Genomic DNA, 10,262 nt, shown 5'->3' on the forward strand with positions numbered 1-10,262 from the left:
AGCTGGGCTGAGGCTCAGGTCCCGGCTGGCACGGGGCCTGTCCAGAGATTCAAGGCTCCTGCGCGGGCACAAGCCCCCAGTGCCGGGCCCGGGCTCAGCTTCAGCCAAAGGGACAGGAGAGGCGTGTGGAGGGAGGTCCCACCCGAGACCGACGCCACCCCATGCAAGAGCACGTAGACTCAAGTAGGGCCCACTGGCAGGGCGCTGAAGCCCAGAGCCTCCTGCCACCAGCCTAGACCTGGCTGTCCCCGCAGCCCTCAGGAGCACCAGTGCCTGGGGCTTTATCGACTAGGCAGCTGCGCCTAGGCCAGAAGGGCTCTCTGCTTTCGTTTGGACATCTGGACAGTGTACCTGCGGCATTGCCTGCTCTGGTAGCTTGGCACGACAACCAATAGGAGAATCGCCTGGCTGCGTGGCGTGCTCCGGCAGAGCAAAATGCACTGAAGATGATGAGTTCTTCCTTTTGTGTGTGTGTTTCAAACACTGGGGGTTGTGGCTCGAGTCCATGCCAAAACAACCCAGACAACTGCTTTGGACGGTCGCGAGGCCTGCTTCCAATGTCCCTGACACCCGGGACACACGGGCCTGTAAGCCCAATTGACCGCAGTGCCTCAAGTGAGCAGAAATGCTTTCCCCTGAAAAGCCTCACAACCCAATAGGTAAGCGGCTTCGTTTTGGGGCCCCCGAACCCGGAGAAAAGATCAATGTTCATTCGTACGGTACCACAAAGTCGGGCGAGAGGAGAAAGGGCACGCTGATGTCTGAGAGTCGCCTGGGTGCTCAGGGGCCCGCCCCTCTCGTCCCAGAAAAGAAACACAGAGAAAGAGTGGACATTGACAAGGAAGGGGAAGGCTCTGAGCCTCTCCTCTCTGGGAGACAGGCCTCTCCTCCGGGCCTGGCAGGCAGCCGAGGCAGAAGCCCTCGGGCCACCGGTGAGGTGAGAATGGCCAGGCAGGAGCCAAGCCCTCAGGCCGCCTGTGGGAAAGGCCAGGTTTTCCGGTCCCAAAACGGTGGAGGTGACGGGGATGGGATGGGAGTCAGCACGTCTGTGACCATTGGCGTGGGAGAGACCTGCAGGGCAACGCCGGCCCTAGGTAGGCCCCCTCCTTGACCAGGCCTCGGGGACTTTGGTTGGCCAGGGACCCCCCTCTTCAGAGGGCCCGCGCAGCCTGGCCCAACGCAGACTCTGGGCCCGGACCAGGTGAGCTCTCGGATGGAGAGAGGGTCTCACCCCAGTCCCAGGTCTGGCTCAGGGGTCCCCTCCCCCACAGCCCCTTCTGCAAGGGGCCCTGCCCCTCCCCCTGCCTGGGAATCCGGGAGGGAACAATTCTTTTCCAACAGCGGCCCCTAGCGGTGGTAGTTTGGGCTCTGAGTTTCCGCAACGGAGCCGCTTGCTTGTTCCTGGAGCTTCCTCTGCCTCTTTCTTTTCTTTCCATCAGACTTAGAGGAGAAAACAACAGTCCACGACACCATAGCAGAGGTTCTCTTCCAGCACAGCCCCCACCCAGCAGGGTCCTACCACGCCAGCGACCCCTTTCCTTCCCGTGGCCTCTTGGGGGCATTCGATGTGTCCATTTGGGAACCCCGCAAACCCCGGCGCGTGAGTTTCCCTGGCGGTCGACACGCTCCCGGGAGCGCATCCGGTGGGTTTCGGCAGGATGTCTACTGGCCGCACGCGTCCCGCCACGAGCACTGGGGACAACTCCCGAGTGGAGAATTCTCCCCCTCATCACAGCTGTCTTACACCTCCAGGCCTTAGGCCCCTCCCGCCAGCAGCCACGGTCTCCAGAGCAACGGAGGCGGGGCGAGTCTGCCAGGGGCGGGGGGCGGGGCGCCAGGGGGCGGGGGCGGCAGGGGGCGTGGCCTGCCCGGCGGGCTTGGGCGCCTGCGCCTGGGTCCCGGCTCGGCTCGGCGGGGGGAGAGGCCTGGCTGGGGCGGCACCGAGGAGACGGGGCAGGGCGGAGGCAGCGGCTGGAGCCAGAGGGGGCTTTCGATCCCACAGGGCTGCCGGAGGCGCTTCTCCCGCTGCCAGGTGTCGGCACTCTTGCTTCCTGCTGTGCTGACGACCATCTTCTCCTCCCGCCTAGCTGACCTGGGCAAGTCCAACGGACTGGAGCGTAGGGCTTGCAGCTGGGCTGAGGCTCAGGTCCCGGCTGGCACGGGGCCTGTCCAGAGATTCAAGGCTCCTGCGCGGGCACAAGCCCCCAGTGCCGGGCCCGGGCTCAGCTTCAGCCAAAGGGACAGGAGAGGCGTGTGGAGGGAGGTCCCACCCGAGACCGACGCCACCCTATGCAAGAGCACGTAGACTCAAGTAGGGCCCACTGGCAGGGCGCTGAAGCCCAGAGCCTCCTGCCACCAGCCTAGACCTGGCTGTCCCCGCAGCCCTCAGGAGCACCAGTGCCTGGGGCTTTATCGACTAGGCAGCTGCGCCTAGGCCAGAAGGGCTCTCTGCTTTCGTTTGGACATCTGGACAGTGTACCTGCGGCATTGCCTGCTCTGGTAGCTTGGCACGACAACCAATAGGAGAATCGCCTGGCTGCGTGGCGTGCTCCGGCGGAGCAAAATGCACTGAAGATGATGAGTTCTTCCTTTTGTGTGTGTGTTTCAAACACTGGGGGTTGTGGCTCGAGTCCATGCCAAAACAACCCAGACAACTGCTTTGGACGGTCGCGAGGCCTGCTTCCAATGTCCCTGACACCCGGGACACACGGGCCTGTAAGCCCAATTGACCGCAGTGCCTCAAGTGAGCAGAAATGCTTTCCCCTGAAAAGCCTCACAACCCAATAGGTAAGCGGCTTCGTTTTGGGGCCCCCGAACCCGGAGAAAAGATCAATGTTCATTCGTACGGTACCACAAAGTCGGGCGAGAGGAGAAAGGGCACGCTGATGTCTGAGAGTCGCCTGGGTGCTCAGGGGCCCGCCCCTCTCGTCCCAGAAAAGAAACACAGAGAAAGAGTGGACATTGACAAGGAAGGGGAAGGCTCTGAGCCTCTCCTCTCTGGGAGACAGGCCTCTCCTCCGGGCCTGGCAGGCAGCCGAGGCAGAAGCCCTCGGGCCACCGGTGAGGTGAGAATGGCCAGGCAGGAGCCAAGCCCTCAGGCCGCCTGTGGGAAAGGCCAGGTTTTCCGGTCCCAAAACGGTGGAGGTGACGGGGATGGGATGGGAGTCAGCACGTCTGTGACCATTGGCGTGGGAGAGACCTGCAGGGCAACGCCGGCCCTAGGTAGGCCCCCTCCTTGACCAGGCCTCGGGGACTTTGGTTGGCCAGGGACCCCCCTCTTCAGAGGGCCCGCGCAGCCTGGCCCAACGCAGACTCTGGGCCCGGACCAGGTGAGCTCTCGGATGGAGAGAGGGTCTCACCCCAGTCCCAGGTCTGGCTCAGGGGTCCCCTCCCCCACAGCCCCTTCTGCAAGGGGCCCTGCCCCTCCCCCTGCCTGGGAATCCGGGAGGGAACAATTCTTTTCCAACAGCGGCCCCTAGCGGTGGTAGTTTGGGCTCTGAGTTTCCGCAACGGAGCCGCTTGCTTGTTCCTGGAGCTTCCTCTGCCTCTTTCTTTTCTTTCCATCAGACTTAGAGGAGAAAACAACAGTCCACGACACCATAGCAGAGGTTCTCTTCCAGCACAGCCCCCACCCAGCAGGGTCCTACCACGCCAGCGACCCCTTTCCTTCCCGTGGCCTCTTGGGGGCATTCGATGTGTCCATTTGGGAACCCCGCAAACCCCGGCGCGTGAGTTTCCCTGGCGGTCAACACGCTCCCGGGAGCGCATCCGGTGGGTTTCGGCAGGATGTCTACTGGCCGCACGCGTCCCGCCACGAGCACTGGGGACAACTCCCGAGTGGAGAATTCTCCCCCTCATCACAGCTGTCTTACACCTCCAGGCCTTAGGCCCCTCCCGCCAGCAGCCACGGTCTCCAGAGCAACGGAGGCGGGGCGAGTCTGCCAGGGGCGGGGGGCGGGGCGCCAGGGGGCGGGGGCGGCAGGGGGCGTGGCCTGCCCGGCGGGCTTGGGCGCCTGCGCCTGGGTCCCGGCTCGGCTCGGCGGGGGGAGAGGCCTGGCTGGGGCGGCACCGAGGAGACGGGGCAGGGCGGAGGCAGCGGCTGGAGCCAGAGGGGGCTTTCGATCCCACAGGGCTGCCGGAGGCGCTTCTCCCGCTGCCAGGTGTCGGCACTCTTGCTTCCTGCTGTGCTGACGACCATCTTCTCCTCCCGCCTAGCTGACCTGGGCAAGTCCAACGGACTGGAGCGTAGGGCTTGCAGCTGGGCTGAGGCTCAGGTCCCGGCTGGCACGGGGCCTGTCCAGAGATTCAAGGCTCCTGCGCGGGCACAAGCCCCCAGTGCCGGGCCCGGGCTCAGCTTCAGCCAAAGGGACAGGAGAGGCGTGTGGAGGGAGGTCCCACCCGAGACCGACGCCACCCCATGCAAGAGCACGTAGACTCAAGTAGGGCCCACTGGCAGGGCGCTGAAGCCCAGAGCCTCCTGCCACCAGCCTAGACCTGGCTGTCCCCGCAGCCCTCAGGAGCACCAGTGCCTGGGGCTTTATCGACTAGGCAGCTGCGCCTAGGCCAGAAGGGCTCTCTGCTTTCGTTTGGACATCTGGACAGTGTACCTGCGGCATTGCCTGCTCTGGTAGCTTGGCACGACAACCAATAGGAGAATCGCCTGGCTGCGTGGCGTGCTCCGGCAGAGCAAAATGCACTGAAGATGATGAGTTCTTCCTTTTGTGTGTGTGTTTCAAACACTGGGGGTTGTGGCTCGAGTCCATGCCAAAACAACCCAGACAACTGCTTTGGACGGTCGCGAGGCCTGCTTCCAATGTCCCTGACACCCGGGACACACGGGCCTGTAAGCCCAATTGACCGCAGTGCCTCAAGTGAGCAGAAATGCTTTCCCCTGAAAAGCCTCACAACCCAATAGGTAAGCGGCTTCGTTTTGGGGCCCCCGAACCCGGAGAAAAGATCAATGTTCATTCGTACGGTACCACAAAGTCGGGCGAGAGGAGAAAGGGCACGCTGATGTCTGAGAGTCGCCTGGGTGCTCAGGGGCCCGCCCCTCTCGTCCCAGAAAAGAAACACAGAGAAAGAGTGGACATTGACAAGGAAGGGGAAGGCTCTGAGCCTCTCCTCTCTGGGAGACAGGCCTCTCCTCCGGGCCTGGCAGGCAGCCGAGGCAGAAGCCCTCGGGCCACCGGTGAGGTGAGAATGGCCAGGCAGGAGCCAAGCCCTCAGGCCGCCTGTGGGAAAGGCCAGGTTTTCCGGTCCCAAAACGGTGGAGGTGACGGGGATGGGATGGGAGTCAGCACATCTGTGACCATTGGCGTGGGAGAGACCTGCAGGGCAACGCCGGCCCTAGGTAGGCCCCCTCCTTGACCAGGCCTCGGGGACTTTGGTTGGCCAGGGACCCCCCTCTTCAGAGGGCCCGCGCAGCCTGGCCCAACGCAGACTCTGGGCCCGGACCAGGTGAGCTCTCGGATGGAGAGAGGGTCTCACCCCAGTCCCAGGTCTGGCTCAGGGGTCCCCTCCCCCACAGCCCCTTCTGCAAGGGGCCCTGCCCCTCCCCCTGCCTGGGAATCCGGGAGGGAACAATTCTTTTCCAACAGCGGCCCCTAGCGGTGGTAGTTTGGGCTCTGAGTTTCCGCAACGGAGCCGCTTGCTTGTTCCTGGAGCTTCCTCTGCCTCTTTCTTTTCTTTCCATCAGACTTAGAGGAGAAAACAACAGTCCACGACACCATAGCAGAGGTTCTCTTCCAGCACAGCCCCCACCCAGCAGGGTCCTACCACGCCAGCGACCCCTTTCCTTCCCGTGGCCTCTTGGGGGCATTCGATGTGTCCATTTGGGAACCCCGCAAACCCCGGCGCGTGAGTTTCCCTGGCGGTCGACACGCTCCCGGGAGCGCATCCGGTGGGTTTCGGCAGGATGTCTACTGGCCGCACGCGTCCCGCCACGAGCACTGGGGACAACTCCCGAGTGGAGAATTCTCCCCCTCATCACAGCTGTCTTACACCTCCAGGCCTTAGGCCCCTCCCGCCAGCAGCCACGGTCTCCAGAGCAACGGAGGCGGGGCGAGTCTGCCAGGGGCGGGGGGCGGGGCGCCAGGGGGCGGGGGCGGCAGGGGGCGTGGCCTGCCCGGCGGGCTTGGGCGCCTGCGCCTGGGTCCCGGCTCGGCTCGGCGGGGCGAGAGGCCTGGCTGGGGCGGCACCGAGGAGACGGGGCAGGGCGGAGGCAGCGGCTGGAGCCAGAGGGGGCTTTCGATCCCACAGGGCTGCCGGAGGCGCTTCTCCCGCTGCCAGGTGTTGGCACTCTTGCTTCCTGCTGTGCTGACGACCATCTTCTCCTCCCGCCTAGCTGACCTGGGCAAGTCCAACGGACTGGAGCGTAGGGCTTGCAGCTGGGCTGAGGCTCAGGTCCCGGCTGGCACGGGGCCTGTCCAGAGATTCAAGGCTCCTGCGCGGGCACAAGCCCCCAGTGCCGGGCCCGGGCTCAGCTTCAGCCAAAGGGACAGGAGAGGCGTGTGGAGGGAGGTCCCACCCGAGACCGACGCCACCCCATGCAAGAGCACGTAGACTCAAGTAGGGCCCACTGGCAGGGCGCTGAAGCCCAGAGCCTCCTGCCACCAGCCTAGACCTGGCTGTCCCCGCAGCCCTCAGGAGCACCAGTGCCTGGGGCTTTATCGACTAGGCAGCTGCGCCTAGGCCAGAAGGGCTCTCTGCTTTCGTTTGGACATCTGGACAGTGTACCTGCGGCATTGCCTGCTCTGGTAGCTTGGCACGACAACCAATAGGAGAATCGCCTGGCTGCGTGGCGTGCTCCGGCAGAGCAAAATGCACTGAAGATGATGAGTTCTTCCTTTTGTGTGTGTGTTTCAAACACTGGGGGTTGTGGCTCGAGTCCATGCCAAAACAACCCAGACAACTGCTTTGGACGGTCGCGAGGCCTGCTTCCAATGTCCCTGACACCCGGGACACACGGGCCTGTAAGCCCAATTGAACGCAGTGCCTCAAGTGAGCAGAAATGCTTTCCCCTGAAAAGCCTCACAACCCAATAGGTAAGCGGCTTCGTTTTGGGGCCCCCGAACCCGGAGAAAAGATCAATGTTCATTCGTACGGTACCACAAAGTCGGGCGAGAGGAGAAAGGGCACGCTGATGTCTGAGAGTCGCCTGGGTGCTCAGGGGCCCGCCCCTCTCGTCCCAGAAAAGAAACACAGAGAAAGAGTGGACATTGACAAGGAAGGGGAAGGCTCTGAGCCTCTCCTCTCTGGGAGACAGGCCTCTCCTCCGGGCCTGGCAGGCAGCCGAGGCAGAAGCCCTCGGGCCACCGGTGAGGTGAGAATGGCCAGGCAGGAGCCAAGCCCTCAGGCCGCCTGTGGGAAAGGCCAGGTTTTCCGGTCCCAAAACGGTGGAGGTGACGGGGATGGGATGGGAGTCAGCACGTCTGTGACCATTGGCGTGGGAGAGACCTGCAGGGCAACGCCGGCCCTAGGTAGGCCCCCTCCTTGACCAGGCCTCGGGGACTTTGGTTGGCCAGGGACCCCCCTCTTCAGAGGGCCCGCGCAGCCTGGCCCAACGCAGACTCTGGGCCCGGACCAGGTGAGCTCTCGGATGGAGAGAGGGTCTCACCCCAGTCCCAGGTCTGGCTCAGGGGTCCCCTCCCCCACAGCCCCTTCTGCAAGGGGCCCTGCCCCTCCCCCTGCCTGGGAATCCGGGAGGGAACAATTCTTTTCCAACAGCGGCCCCTAGCGGTGGTAGTTTGGGCTCTGAGTTTCCGCAACGGAGCCGCTTGCTTGTTCCTGGAGCTTCCTCTGCCTCTTTCTTTTCTTTCCATCAGACTTAGAGGAGAAAACAACAGTCCACGACACCATAGCAGAGGTTCTCTTCCAGCACAGCCCCCACCCAGCAGGGTCCTACCACGCCAGCGACCCCTTTCCTTCCCGTGGCCTCTTGGGGGCATTCGATGTGTCCATTTGGGAACCCCGCAAACCCCGGCGCGTGAGTTTCCCTGGCGGTCGACACGCTCCCGGGAGCGCATCCGGTGGGTTTCGGCAGGATGTCTACTGGCCGCACGCGTCCCGCCACGAGCACTGGGGACAACTCCCGAGTGGAGAATTCTCCGCCTCATCACAGCTGTCTTACACCTCCAGGCCTTAGGCCCCTCCCGCCAGCAGCCACGGTCTCCAGAGCAACGGAGGCGGGGCGAGTCTGCCAGGGGCGGGGGGCGGGGCGCCAGGGGGCGGGGGCGGCAGGGGGCGTGGCCTGCCCGGCGGGCTTGGGCGCCTGCGCCTGGGTCCCGGCTCGGCTCGGCGGGGGGAGAGGCCTGGCTGGGGCGGCACCGAGGAGACGGGGCAGGGCGGAGGCAGCGGCTGGAGCCAGAGGGGGCTTTCGATCCCACAGGGCTGCCGGAGGCGCTTCTCCCGCTGCCAGGTGTCGGCACTCTTGCTTCCTGCTGTGCTGACGACCATCTTCTCCTCCCGCCTAGCTGACCTGGGCAAGTCCAACGGACTGGAGCGTAGGGCTTGCAGCTGGGCTGAGGCTCAGGTCCCGGCTGGCACGGGGCCTGTCCAGAGATTCAAGGCTCCTGCGCGGGCACAAGCCCCCAGTGCCGGGCCCGGGCTCAGCTTCAGCCAAAGGGACAGGAGAGGCGTGTGGAGGGAGGTCCCACCCGAGACCGACGCCACCCCATGCAAGAGCACGTAGACTCAAGTAGGGCCCACTGGCAGGGCGCTGAAGCCCAGAGCCTCCTGCCACCAGCCTAGACCTGGCTGTCCCCGCAGCCCTCAGGAGCACCAGTGCCTGGGGCTTTATCGACTAGGCAGCTGCGCCTAGGCCAGAAGGGCTCTCTGCTTTCGTTTGGACATCTGGACAGTGTACCTGCGGCATTGCCTGCTCTGGTAGCTTGGCACGACAACCAATAGGAGAATCGCCTGGCTGCGTGGCGTGCTCCGGCAGAGCAAAATGCACTGAAGATGATGAGTTCTTCCTTTTGTGTGTGTGTTTCAAACACTGGGGGTTGTGGCTCGAGTCCATGCCAAAACAACCCAGACAATTGCTTTGGACGGTCGCGAGGCCTGCTTCCAATGTCCCTGACACCCGGGACACACGGGCCTGTAAGCCCAATTGACCGCAGTGCCTCAAGTGAGCAGAAATGCTTTCCCCTGAAAAGCCTCACAACCCAATAGGTAAGCGGCTTCGTTTTGGGGCCCCCGAACCCGGAGAAAAGATCAATGTTCATTCGTACGGTACCACAAAGTCGGGCGAGAGGAGAAAGGGCACGCTGATGTCTGAGAGTCGCCTGGGTGCTCAGGGGCCCGCCCCTCTCGTCCCAGAAAAGAAACACAGAGAAAGAGTGGACATTGACAAGGAAGGGGAAGGCTCTGAGCCTCTCCTCTCTGGGAGACAGGCCTCTCCTCCGGGCCTGGCAGGCAGCCGAGGCAGAAGCCCTCGGGCCACCGGTGAGGTGAGAATGGCCAGGCAGGAGCCAAGCCCTCAGGCCGCCTGTGGGAAAGGCCAGGTTTTCCGGTCCCAAAACGGTGGAGGTGACGGGGATGGGATGGGAGTCAGCACGTCTGTGACCATTGGCGTGGGAGAGACCTGCAGGGCAACGCCGGCCCTAGGTAGGCCCCCTCCTTGACCAGGCCTCGGGGACTTTGGTTGGCCAGGGACCCCCCTCTTCAGAGGGCCCGCGCAGCCTGGCCCAACGCAGACTCTGGGCCCGGACCAGGTGAGCTCTCGGATGGAGAGAGGGTCTCACCCCAGTCCCAGGTCTGGCTCAGGGGTCCCCTCCCCCACAGCCCCTTCTGCAAGGGGCCCTGCCCCTCCCCCTGCCTGGGAATCCGGGAGGGAACAATTCTTTTCCAACAGCGGCCCCTAGCGGTGGTAGTTTGGGCTCTGAGTTTCCGCAACGGAGCCGCTTGCTTGTTCCTGGAGCTTCCTCTGCCTCTTTCTTTTCTTTCCATCAGACTTAGAGGAGAAAACAACAGTCCACGACACCATAGCAGAGGTTCTCTTCCAGCACAGCCCCCACCCAGCAGGGTCCTACCACGCCAGCGACCCCTTTCCTTCCCGTGGCCTCTTGGGGGCATTCGATGTGTCCATTTGGGAACCCCGCAAACCCCGGCGCGTGAGTTTCCCTGGCGGTTGACACGCTCCCGGGAGCGCATCCGGTGGGTTTCGGCAGGATGTCTACTGGCCGCACGCGTCCCGCCACGAGCACTGGGGACAACTCCCGAGTGGAGAATTCTCCCCCTCATCACAGCTGTCTTACACCTCC

The sequence above is a fragment of the Dasypus novemcinctus genome, chromosome 28, assembly GCF_030445035.2.
Source record: "Dasypus novemcinctus isolate mDasNov1 chromosome 28, mDasNov1.1.hap2, whole genome shotgun sequence".
NCBI classification, from domain to species: Eukaryota; Metazoa; Chordata; class Mammalia; order Cingulata; family Dasypodidae; genus Dasypus; species Dasypus novemcinctus.